Consider the following 12,100-nt stretch of genomic DNA (forward strand, 5'->3'; position numbering starts at 1 on the left):
TTCTCTGTCTCTATCTCTGCCTGTCTGTCTGTCTCTCTCTCTCTCACACACACAGAAATAATAACAGACATCTAACACTTAGCGCACTTATCCAATACCTAACGCACTTACCAAACTAGCGAAGCACTTACCAAACTAGCGATGCACTTACCAAACTAGCGATGCACTTACCAAACTAGCGATGCACTTACCAAACTAGCGATGCACTTACCAAACTTCTAACGCACATATCAAACTGCTGACGCACTTCCTTTCTAAACTTTGAAGTGCGTGTAGCTGATGGGGGAAAACTTGTGGCTTAGGGTTTACTACACGTTAGCTTGAGTTGTGTTCATGTGTGTGTGAGTGTTGTTGAGTGTTAATCAACGTAACATTAATCTAATTTGAACTAACCTAACCTAACCTAACCTAATCTAACCTAACCTAACCTAACCTAACCTATCCCAACCTAACTTAATGTAGAGGCGATAATTACAATATAGTGTTTTCAGAAGTACGATGATTTTCCCAAAAGTAAAAAAAGTAAAAGTAATATTATGAAGGAACCACCTGTTGGTATCCTCGCCACCGCTATCTACGTAATACATCTTAATTAACAAGAATCTTCCCAGAAACTCTAATGATATCAAAAGTTGTTCCCGCCACTCTGGTTAGGCGATTAAAGTTTGGTCAGTCATTATCGTTCGCTATCAGGTTTACTTCGTGTTATGGAAAAATCATAAATAAAATGGAAAATATATGACGTGATATTTTTGTTGTTGTAATGGTCAAAACATCAACATCACCTGAGTATTAGACAGCTTAGTTTATTTCACCTGATAATTAGCCAACCTAACGCTATCTGGAGTCTTGGGGTAGGGCAGGTTAGATTAGATTAGGGTACGTTAAGATAGGGCAGGTCAGGTTAGATCAGGGTAAGTTAGGGTAGGTTAGGTCAGCGTTAAGGTGATTAATTATCAGGTGAAATAAGAAGATGGTGTGTCAATTCTTCAGGTAAAGTCAACATCATGAGAGCAGCACACGAAAACTAGTCTTCATTCACTCTTTAAGATAATTTTATTTCTTGTGGATAATATTTATTCCTCACGGGGGAGATATTATACACTTTACACAGGTTTTTGACACAGTTCATCGATACATTCTTCATTAATAGCCTCAACAGGAAGTTATAAGTCACAAGTATCACTTTACCCCACGTCAAATCATCTCAAGGGCAGACTGCTGTAAAATATCAGGTCAGGCGTTGAATGAGCTCTCGCCTTATTTTAGAGTCACACACACTGGGCAGTTCCAGGAGAGGTCTTAAGGAGGTTCTTGTAACAGTTTACCAGTTTGATCTTGTCTCTTCCAATTTCCAAGAGGTATAGGTGTAGCAATATACTTGCAGTGTACAGGATAAAACGTCGTATTCTCTGTATAGGATGCCACAAGCTCGTTATTTTGGGTGTGTAACCGATCATATTTCTTGTTTTTCGCTTCCCGAGAAAGACATTGACGTAATCTTCACACAACATTAACTCAATAACTTGTTATTTTCTGCTTCAGCGAATTTCAACTGTGTCTTAAATTTATCCTTGACACGGTGATAAGAGAAATTTGAAGAAATATAAAGAATTTATTGGGAGATATACGCGGATCAGAGTACAGAATGATCTGTTTATCGGGAGAGCGGGCCAAGCTAGAGGGATGTCCACGCGCAGTTTGGGGCCAGTTTTCCCACACTTCTGGAGACTTGCCAAGTTGGGTTGAGATGCCGTAGGTAAAGATAGATAGATTGATAGACAGGCAGACTGGCTAGGTACAGTGAAAATGCAGGTAAATGGCTTACTTAAACTAAATTTAACATGGCGTTGGAAATACACTGTGACTCTGCCTCAGCTATCTTCTTTCACCCTGGCTTATTGGAGATAGTTTACTAACCCTTTGTGTACGGGGACTCCCTGTGCTGAATAAAATCGTCTGCCGTTAGCCAAATAAAACATCAAGAGTGGCGTCCCCGTTGGTCTTGAGAACCCGACTACAGATCTGGTTTCTTCTTTTATAAGAATAATGGTGGCGAAGCTGAGAACACTGGATACTGTACTAACGAGGGTGTACGAGAGGCTACTGAGGGTGGGATACCTTACCTGAGGGTGTGGTGGTGGTGGTAGTGGTGGGTGATAGTGGTAGTGTGTGTGTGTGTGTGTTTGGGGTGGTTGCCCTAGCTACTAAACCATGAACTAAATAATGGTAATATATTCACAAGGTACCAGCATGAAGTATAGAAGTATATTATCGTTGATTTACCACTATTTTCATTGAGTTTGACACAATAACGTAATATTTGTAAGATTTTTTTTTATGTTTTAGGTAATATTTTAACAGGGGCAAGATTTTCACCAAACTCTGGGGATAGATTTCACTCCCTGTTATCCTCTACTCACCCAACGTCACCCATCATCACACCCGAATGTCTCTTGTGTATATGATGACGGACTGTTAATTCTCGCAGGAGTTTAAGACACCCAGACTGCTGTGTGTTGCCCTGGGAACTCTATATACGTGTAGGGTGAAGCTGTGAAATTTTTACCTAGAGTGGAGAGAGCGCGGGAAAAGGCAACTAGATGGATTTTGGTTAGCGTCAATTTTTTTTTGTGTTTTGTGGAATTTCGTGGTTATTCGTAGTTTTGTGTGGTAGCCAGCTGTGGGGGTTAATTGTGAGTGAAAGTATCGTTGGGATTGTTGGAAATGAATAACATGTGATAAGATTAGACACCCCCAGTTTATTTTACTTGATCTTTTACCACTTCTCATGTTATATGTGTGTATGGAGGGTCGGTGTGTTAAGTTTAGGATAGGTTTGGGGTAGGGTTGGGTAGGACAGGAGGGTAGGGGTAGGGTAGGGTAGGGTAGGGTAGGGTAGGGTTGGGTAGGACAGGGAGTGGTAGGGTAGGGTAGGGTAGGGTAGGGGTTGGGTAGGACAGGGGAGGGTAGGGTATGTTAAGGCAGATTAAGTTTGGGTAGGGTAAAGGGAGGTCACGTATAAATAAACTGGTGTGTCTAATCTCCATGTGATCCAATTCTTTCTTCTTCATTATTATCGAGTAAAATAGTGAGCTGATATATCTGTATATATATATTCTATATATCTATATCTATCTATCTATCTATCTATATATATATATATATATATATATATATATATATATATATATATATATATATATATATATATATACATACTGTTTTATCACCTTACGTGTATAAAAGCGCAGGTGCTATTATTTTCACCAACGTGTTTCCATTGCAAGAGTACATTTTATTTTACGCAACATTCGATTTCAATTTTAATTCTCCATTTACTGGGTATTTTATTATTCTAAACGTTGTGTATAGAATAATTGACTGGTTACTAATTTGGCTATTAGTTAGTAGTGATTCTGGGAACACGAGGTTAATACCATTCAAACTAACAATACAGTAATTAAGGTGTACAATTATATTCAATAATCCTAAGATTAATAAAAAAGAGGGTAATTATTTGGAAGGGTTTGGATAATTTAGTAATTCATGGAAGGTTAAGTTAGATTAGGTAAACATTCGACTTTGATAGATCCAAAGGTAAGGTCTCAGGTAATTAATTATCACTGTCACCTGTACTCTCTTTGTTGTATTTTCTTTTCTGTTTTATTGGTGTTATGTTCTGTTGGGTTCTTGTGTCATGTGATGGTGTTTTATTGCGTTTATTTTCTTGTTTAATGGTGTGTTTGAGTGTTTTTTTTTATACTACTCTCTCTCTCTCTCTCTCTCTCTCTCTCTCTCTCTCTCTCTCTCTCTCTCTCTCTCCCTAAACAACAACAATATGTTTACTATACAAATTCAATCTATCAATATGAAGTCTACGGACTTGGCACACCCACATTCAACTACAAAAAACTTCTACAAGGGGAAATATTTTATCATTGTAACCGTGACAACTCTATAATAAAGCTGCTCTTACGGTTAGGTTAGGTTAGGTTAGGTTAGGTTAGGTTAGGTTAGGTTAAGTGATTATGAGAGTGTGTGTGTGTGTGTGGAGAGAGAGAGAGAGAGAGAGAGAGAGAGAGAGAGAAGGAAGTTGAACCACGATGCTAATTGCAGTTAAGTGAACTCTATGAATCAAACAGTTGTAATTGGTTTGTGTGTCTGTCGTTATCATTAAGGTAATTAAATCTTGTATTTTTTATTGTTTTTATTTTTACGTTGAAGTAATAAAGGCAGGAGGTAATAAAATGTTCATCTTTGACCTTTTAATTGATGTTATTATGGATTATTGAACTGAGCTTTCCACGTGACAGACAGACACACACACACACACACACGCACACACACACACACACACACACACACACACACACACACACACACAGCTATCTATCAGAGGGGGAACGAAAAAGCAATTTTATCTCTCTTTCTCCTGCAATTTACCAACACAAACAACTTCTGAGTGGGCACTTTGCTCCACTGAAACTTTCAATGTGGACATGACACGCTGATTGTCTCCAGTGTACCAGGCGCCCTTGTGTTGTTGAGGACTGTTTATGTAGTGAGGCAGGGGAGTTTGTGGGGGTCAGGGAGGAGGGTTGGGGGGAGTCAGGGAGGAGGGTTGGGGGTCCGGGGAGGAGGTGTGTGTGGGGTGTCAGGGAGGGAGGGCTGTGTGGGGTCAGGAGGAGGGGTTGTGGGTCAGGAGGAGGAGGTTGTGAGGGACAGGGAGGAGGGCTGTGGGGTCAGGGAGGAGAGGTTGTGGGTCAGGGAGGAGGAGGTTGTGGGGGACAGGGGAGAGGGGGGTGATGGAAGGAGGATTAGGGAAAATAGGGTGATGAAAGGAGTGTCAGGGAGGATAAAGGGACAGTGTGGATGAGGGAGGATAGGGTGATGGAAATAGGATCAGGGAAAATGGGGTGACAGAACAATCATCAGGGAGGATAGGGTGATAGCGTGAAGATCAGGGAGAATACCATTGACTATATCCAGCTTAACCAGTACTGAACACACTAACTCAGGGTGACATTAATTTAACTTGGCACATTAAAGACTTCGTGAGTGACGTGATTACGGGGTTGGTTGATGAGACAGGTATAATGAGACGGCTAGGTTAATTAGACTCTAGGTAAGTTTCCAATTAGATCATGACAACACCTATCTGATGTTATTAATCTCACCACCTGGGAATGAATTACTCTTACCTGTACTTTATACCTGGAGCTTAAACTGATGTGCCTGAGCAGATTTAGTGAATGTTTCCTGCAGGTAATTTCAGGTTTTAGGATTGTTGACGTCATCATCATCATCATCATCATCATCATCATCATCATCATCATCATCATCATTATTCTCTTTACCAATTCCTGAAACTAATTAAGCTCAGAACTTACCTTGAAGCCAAATTATAAATTAATCAGGTAATTAATAACAGTACCCATGTTTACTGTATACTCAATGTTTATTATATATAACCTTATACATATACATATACATATACATAAATAATACATAATACAGTATACTGCATATATATATTTACTGTTTATTTATATATACATTATATATATCTTTCAATTTATACTATATATATTATTGAATGCATAACACACACAAACATGTAGATATATTTCTGGAGACTTTTAGAAAATATATATTATTGGAACAAAATATAATTGAGCTTGAATTCTGAAAAAAACGAGATTAATTGTGATTGGTCAATTTGTTCAATGGTGGAGGATAATTGGCCAACTTGTTTGAGGAGACATTATGATTGGTCATCTTGTTCCAGGAAGCATGGTAATTGGTCAGTTTTATTTATAGGAAATGTGGTAATTGCCCATTTTGAATCTAGGAGTGATTGGGATTGGCTTATTTATTCAAGGAACAGCACTGATTGGTCAAGCTTGTTCCTTGGGATGAAGATGATTGGTCTGCTTTTTTCCAGGAAAGGGTAGTGATTGGCCAGCATAGGGAAAATGCCCTAAGATAATTGGTCAGTTTCAGAATCCGAGCTCAAGTTGTTGTCATCATGAGGGATTCGAACCTCTACTTGGGCTCATTAAGTGAAGGTTCGAAACCACTTAGTGTAGTATACCATAAGTCTTCAAAAGATATTAATTTAGAAAACGTTAATTTATAGAAAACGCACAGCGGGTGTAGGTAGTGGGAGACTATTTTATATTTACAAAAAAAAACGGGGTATTATTGTCCTAATTTCTGTCGTCTGTTTGAATTATTTATTTTTGCCCTTTTTTCATCATTATTTATTATCTAATCGTTATTTATTTCCATGTATTTATCAATTATATTTCACTATCTCTCCATTCTTTGGCCTAATTTGTCATCTCTGTCTGTCTCTACGTTCCTTTCACCTTAAGTCTGTTTGTCCGTCTACTTTTGTTTTCGTTCATCATGTCTTATCTGTCCGTTTTTCTGTGTCTAGTTATTTCTCTTTCTGTCTCCTTCTCCATCCGACTTATTTCTCCATCCCAGTTATTCTTTCTCCACCCGAATTCTTCACCCGACTATCTCCACCCGACCACCATTTCTCCACCCGACCTCTTTTCCACCTCCCCCGACTGCTCCACCCGACCTCTTTTCCACCTCCCCCGACTACTCCACCCGACCTCTTTTCCACCTCCCCCGACTACTCCACCCGACCACACTTGCCAAGACTTACAAAAGAGCCATAAATCACGACTCCATTTTTTTAACAGCAACGGAACTTAATCTTGGGTCACATTCTTGATATATTGAGGAAACTTGGGCTAATTATTCACCTTGACGATATATATAGGGTAATTATCTATATCATTAGGGGATTTATGTTCTGTATTCATCATGTGTTACTTCCTAGTGTAGTTACTGGTGATATATACGTTTTCTTTGATGATAGGTTAGGTACGTTTTCTATGATTCTACAATATTTACGTTTTCTGTCAAAGGTATTTAGTTAAGTAGCCCCACTTTGGTGTTTTATCTTGACAATTAGACATTTATAGCTGTAATCTCTTCTTGTAGTGGATTTTATGACTTTGTTGTTATTTTGGGTGGATTTTTAGATTAGCATAACTGTATATTGACCCTCTTTCTCTCCTCTGTCCAGTCCGTCTCCTATTTTATTCATGTACGGTGTTTTATTTCCTTAGGGCAATATATAGACTTCCCGTGTTCTATGTTTGTGTTTGTTTGTGTTTGATTATTTATACGTGGGATGATTCTTTCAAATATTTTTCCTATTTTATTACGTCTCTTCCTTGGCACAGTTTTTAGATTATAATTTTTGTCTCTGATTCACGATTAAACTTTGTATAATTTGCTTTCTTGAATATATTTTCTCATTTACTCTCATGAATTAACTTTTTAATATACTTTCATTATTTTTTTTACTGTTTTTTTTTTGCCTGAATGTAAAGTTGTTATTTAATATATACATTTGTGAGTCAGGCTTGTGAGTCAGGCGTATTATTTCTTCAGTCAGATTATAGTCATCATTAGGAAGGATTTTTAGGTGATATCCTACAGCTGAGAAATTCAAAGCACATCCTACACTAGATTAAAGGAAACTATTGACATCCTAGACATGAGTTTTCTGAAGAGAAATAGTAGATATGAAATTTCTTCTTCCAAAAATGAAATCCTGTGTTGAAGGATTTTTCTTTCTTTCCCGTTTAGGATCTTGGAGACTCCTCGTGGTAGGATGTAAGGTGTGGGTCTTCCTCAGGACATGGCCACACTCTTCTGTCGCCGCCTCCTGGTCCTCCTTCCGTCGATCGTCTGGAAGTAAGAGATGTTGGGGTTGAGGACTGGCTTAAGGTACTACTCGAGAGAGAGAGAGTGAAACCCAATGTCATCCATCATTAACCTCTGATAACTTTAAGCAGCCAAACCTCTTCCTCCTCCTCTTCCATCAACTTTTAGGATAGTTACACCTCCCCGTATCATATTATTTACCTCACCTCTCTTCCATCCCCTCTCCCTGCCTCTCTCCCCTTCCCTCTCCCCCCCCTCCCACCTCTCCCCTTTGTTATCGTGTTACCCCGGATGATGAGCAGTAAGAAGCCACTACTTTTGATGCAAAACTTGGGGCTTCATTATAACTTTGGGAGACCTGAGACAATATATTAACCCTTTCTCCACCCCTTTCTTTTTCTCCTCCTTTCTTCGTCTTCCTCCTTCTCTCCTCCTCCTTCTTCTTCTATTTCTCATCTCCTCTAACGCCTCCTTCTCTTTCTCTTTCGAATCTTCTTGAACTACTCCTCTTCCTTCTCACCTTCTTGAATTCTTCCTTCTCCATCACCTCCTCCCCCCACCCCCCTTCCTCCCCACCTCCTCCCCCCACACCTCTTCCTCCCCACCTCCTCCTCCCTCAACCCCCCTTCTCCCCACCTCCTCCCCCCACACCCCTTCCCTCCCACCTCCTCCCCACCCCCTTCCTCCCCACCTCCCCCCACCCCTTCCTCCCCACCTCCTCCCACCCCCACCCCTCCTCCCCACCTCCTCCCCCACCCCCCTTCCTCCCCACCTCCCTCCCCCACACCCCTTCCTCCCCAGCACCTCCTCCCCCACCCCCCCTTCCTCCTCCCCACCTCCTCCCTCCCCCACCCCCCTTCCTCCTGTTCCTCCCCACCCTCCTCCCCACCTCCCCCACACCCCCCTTCCTCCCCACCTCCTCCCCCCACCCCCCTTCCTCCCCACCTCCTCCCTGCCCCCTCCCACCTCCCCACCCTCCCACCTCCTCCCCACCCCCTTCCTCCCCCACCCTCCCCCACCCCCCTTCCTCCCCCACCTCCTCCCCCACCCCCTTCCTCCCCACCTCCCCTCCCCCCACCCCTTCCTCCCCCACCTCCTCCCCACCCCTTCCTCCCACCTCCTCCCCACCCCCCTTCCTCCCCACCTCCTCCCTCCCCCCACCCCCTTCCTCCCCACCTCCTCCCCCCATCCCCCTTCCTCCCCACCTCCTCCCCCCCCCCTTCCTCCCCACCTCCTCCCCCTTGAACGTCGACGGTCAGGTGTTGTTGTTGTCAGTTGTTTATCTTCTTCTGGTTCACCGGGGATCATTATCTCGAGTCAGAGGAAGGGACGGAAAGGTTTTATTTATTATTTAAGTATTTATTTATTTACAGCCACTATCTGTCTGTCTGTCTGTCTGTCTGTCTTTTCTAATTTGTTGTACTCATCGTATATGATATTCTGTAGTGTCTCCTTCCCTCCCTTTCCCTCCCCTTTCCTCCCTTCCCTCCCTCCTCTCCCTTCCCTCCCACACCCCCATCCCCTTTCCCTTCCCTCCTCCTCCACCCCCATTTGCACAGTGGTATTGCTCCGTTTCAGCAGTAATTAGGCTCCACGGTTGTCCTGTAACAGTTATACGGCCGCTTGTTCATACGCAATTAGCTAAGGCATGATTCGACTTCACCTCCGCAGATGTTAAATGTTTCTCCGAGTAAAATTTGGTCATTTTATGTAAAGTGAGGTTAGGTTAGGTTAGGTTACGTTAGGTTAAGTTAAATTTACGTTAGTTTGGGTTCAAGTTAGTCTAAGTTCACGTTAGTTTAGTTTAGGTTAGGTTAGGTTAGGTTCACGTTAGTTCAGGTTAAGTTAGAAAAGGATTTAAATTAAGCTCTATGGGAACAAATAAGCCTTAAGGTATTATGCATAAGCTTCGAAGGATTAAAATTTAGCTTTAAATAATTCACATGAAGCTCTGAGGGATTGGATTCTCTGTTGCTGGCTTTCAACTGGAGACTTGTAAAGGAATTACAGGGTGAAGAGTTACTCCTGGGAAATATTCTCCGATAGTGAAAGAAGGTTTAAGACCAGATTTTTTAATGCCTGTTTGTATGCTGTAGTTCCGTCTTACCTGGTGACCTGAGAAAATGTTTACCTGGTGACCTGAGAGAGCGTTTACCTGGTGACCTGAGAGAGCGTTTACCTGGTACCTCAAAGGACAGCTACAGAGGGTAATATGATCTTGTTATGTCAAGTCCGGCAGTTTTAAGGCTGATGGCTTAGACTTTAACCTAACCTAACCAAACCTAACACACACCATAAACTAACCTTACCTCAACATAGCGTAACTCGTAACCCGCAGTTTTAGCACACGTAAATCCGGGTTGAGCTCTAGGGACATGAAATATACCAGTACACACACACACACACACACACACACACACACACACACACACACACACACACACACACACACTAATAAACAAATTCTACTAATTACAGTTTAAACCCCCACTTTAGTTCTTACATAAAGTACAAAGTCAGAAATAGTTTTGTTGTTTACTTAACTATCATTACTCCTTAATTCACCTCAGAAACTATTAAAAGTTATCGTTATTAATTTTCCTTATATATTTTTTATTATTTGTCTGTAAGTATTGTATATTTCCGTGTTGTTATATTTTTTCATACAATATTATTAATTTTTATATTTTTGATGAGTTTTATATCTGAAAGTAATATTTTTCTACTACGTAATGTTAATTTTATTTCAAAATATTCTTTTTTGCGAAGGTTTTATATTTTCTAAACCAGAATATTATTTTTTAATTTGATTTTGTAATTAATTTATTCATTTCTTTTATTATTACCTGTAATATTATTTTTAGACATTTACTACAACATTAATCATTATTACAACTATTTCCTTAACTTCAGCGAGTAATATTCTCACACGATCCAATATTACTTCCTTAAAATCATAACCCACACTCCCCACATACACAAACTTCCAAGAGGCCACTAACAGCTCTCGTTCCAATATTTCCCCCTCATTACACAGTCCCAAACACCGCTATAACAGGCAATGAAGAGTCTCACCTAAAGACCCCCGCCATCTTGGTAATTAAGGTGTTTTTTTTTAATCCGGGTTGTATTGTATGTTCCAGCGGTCCGTGTATTATGTATCCGTACAGAGTGTAGTGTGGGGAATTACTTTACCTGTGGACTCTTATGTTGGATTTCTGTTTTTGTTTTTCCATAACTGAAAAGGGTTGACAAGAGGTAGGTGTGTGTGTGTGTGTGTGTGTGTGTGTGTGTGTGTGTGTGTGTGTGTCTGTATGTAAATATGAGTGCATGCTTGTGTGTATTTTAAAAGTGCTTTGTTTAAATTTAATAAATGTATAGATATATAAAAGCACACACACACACACACACACACACACACACACACACACACACACACACACACACACACTCAAAAACACCTGTCAGAAACCCTGTTAACTCAACTCCACTTAACCCAACACAGGAAACTGCAACCTCCTCTCTCTCTCTCTCTCTCTCCTTCTCTCTTCTCTCTTCTCTCTTTATCGAGTCGTCATGTAGGTCAACCAGAGGTGGTGTGTCCTTGGCTCTCCTCACCGGCTGGGAGTGAAGGAACCCTTGGGACTCAAATGATGAAATTGTGGAGAGAAATGCATTTTTCCCTTCACTGTACTGCCGTGTGTGTTGATGGGGGGCGTGGGCGTGTGTGTGTTGATGGTGGGCGTGGGCGTGACTGTGGTGGTGAGTGAGGGTGAGTGAGATAGAGATAGAGAGAAGGACAGACCGAGGAAAGAGATAGAGAGAGAGAGAGAGAGAGAAAGAGAAAGAGAGAGAGAGAGAAAGAGAGAGGGGAGAGAGAAAGAGAGAGAGAGAAAGAGGAGAGGGAGAGAAGAGAGAGAGGAGAGAGAGAGAGAGAGAGATGAGAGAGAGGGAGAGAGAGAGAGAGAGAGAGAGGGAGGTCGTAAAAGTTGATGAGAAACAGGAGTGCAAGAGAGATATAACAAAGGACGATGGGAGTTAAAATAGATGGGAAGAGAGAGAGAGAGAGAGAGAGGAGAGAGAGAGAGAGAGAGAGAGAGCATACAAGGAAATCTACAAGGCCAATTCGCTTGTAGCTTTGTCCACGTTGTGTTGTATGAATGTATAACACAATACCTTATTTAAGGCCGAGGTTCATACACCATGTTTGTTCAATTGTGTGTGTGTGTGTGTGTGTGTGTGTGTGTGCAACCTAACCTAACCAAACCAAACCTTATCCATGTCTCTGCAGGTCACATTCCCGACATTACCGTAACAGGATCTGGAAGTAGCAGTGTACTCGTTC

The 12,100-nt window shown here is 41.3% G+C and overlaps 1 protein-coding gene across 1 annotated transcript in view; it reads right to left on the reverse strand.

Moving 5' to 3' along the window:
- Window positions 1-7,394: 7,394 nt before the first annotated feature.
- The window catches only part of LOC121860079 (neuropeptide F receptor-like), a 93,857-nt gene continuing 89,151 nt past the window's right edge, over window positions 7,395-12,100 (reverse strand). The window contains exon 3 of the mRNA XM_042357095.1: window positions 7,395-7,779. The gene's annotated coding sequence lies outside the window, so the exon portion shown is untranslated. The remainder of the gene's footprint in view (window positions 7,780-12,100) is intronic.

Source organism: Homarus americanus, unplaced genomic scaffold, assembly GCF_018991925.1.
Source record: "Homarus americanus isolate GMGI-L3 unplaced genomic scaffold, GMGI_Hamer_2.0 scaffold8020, whole genome shotgun sequence".
Taxonomy (NCBI): domain Eukaryota; kingdom Metazoa; phylum Arthropoda; class Malacostraca; order Decapoda; family Nephropidae; genus Homarus; species Homarus americanus.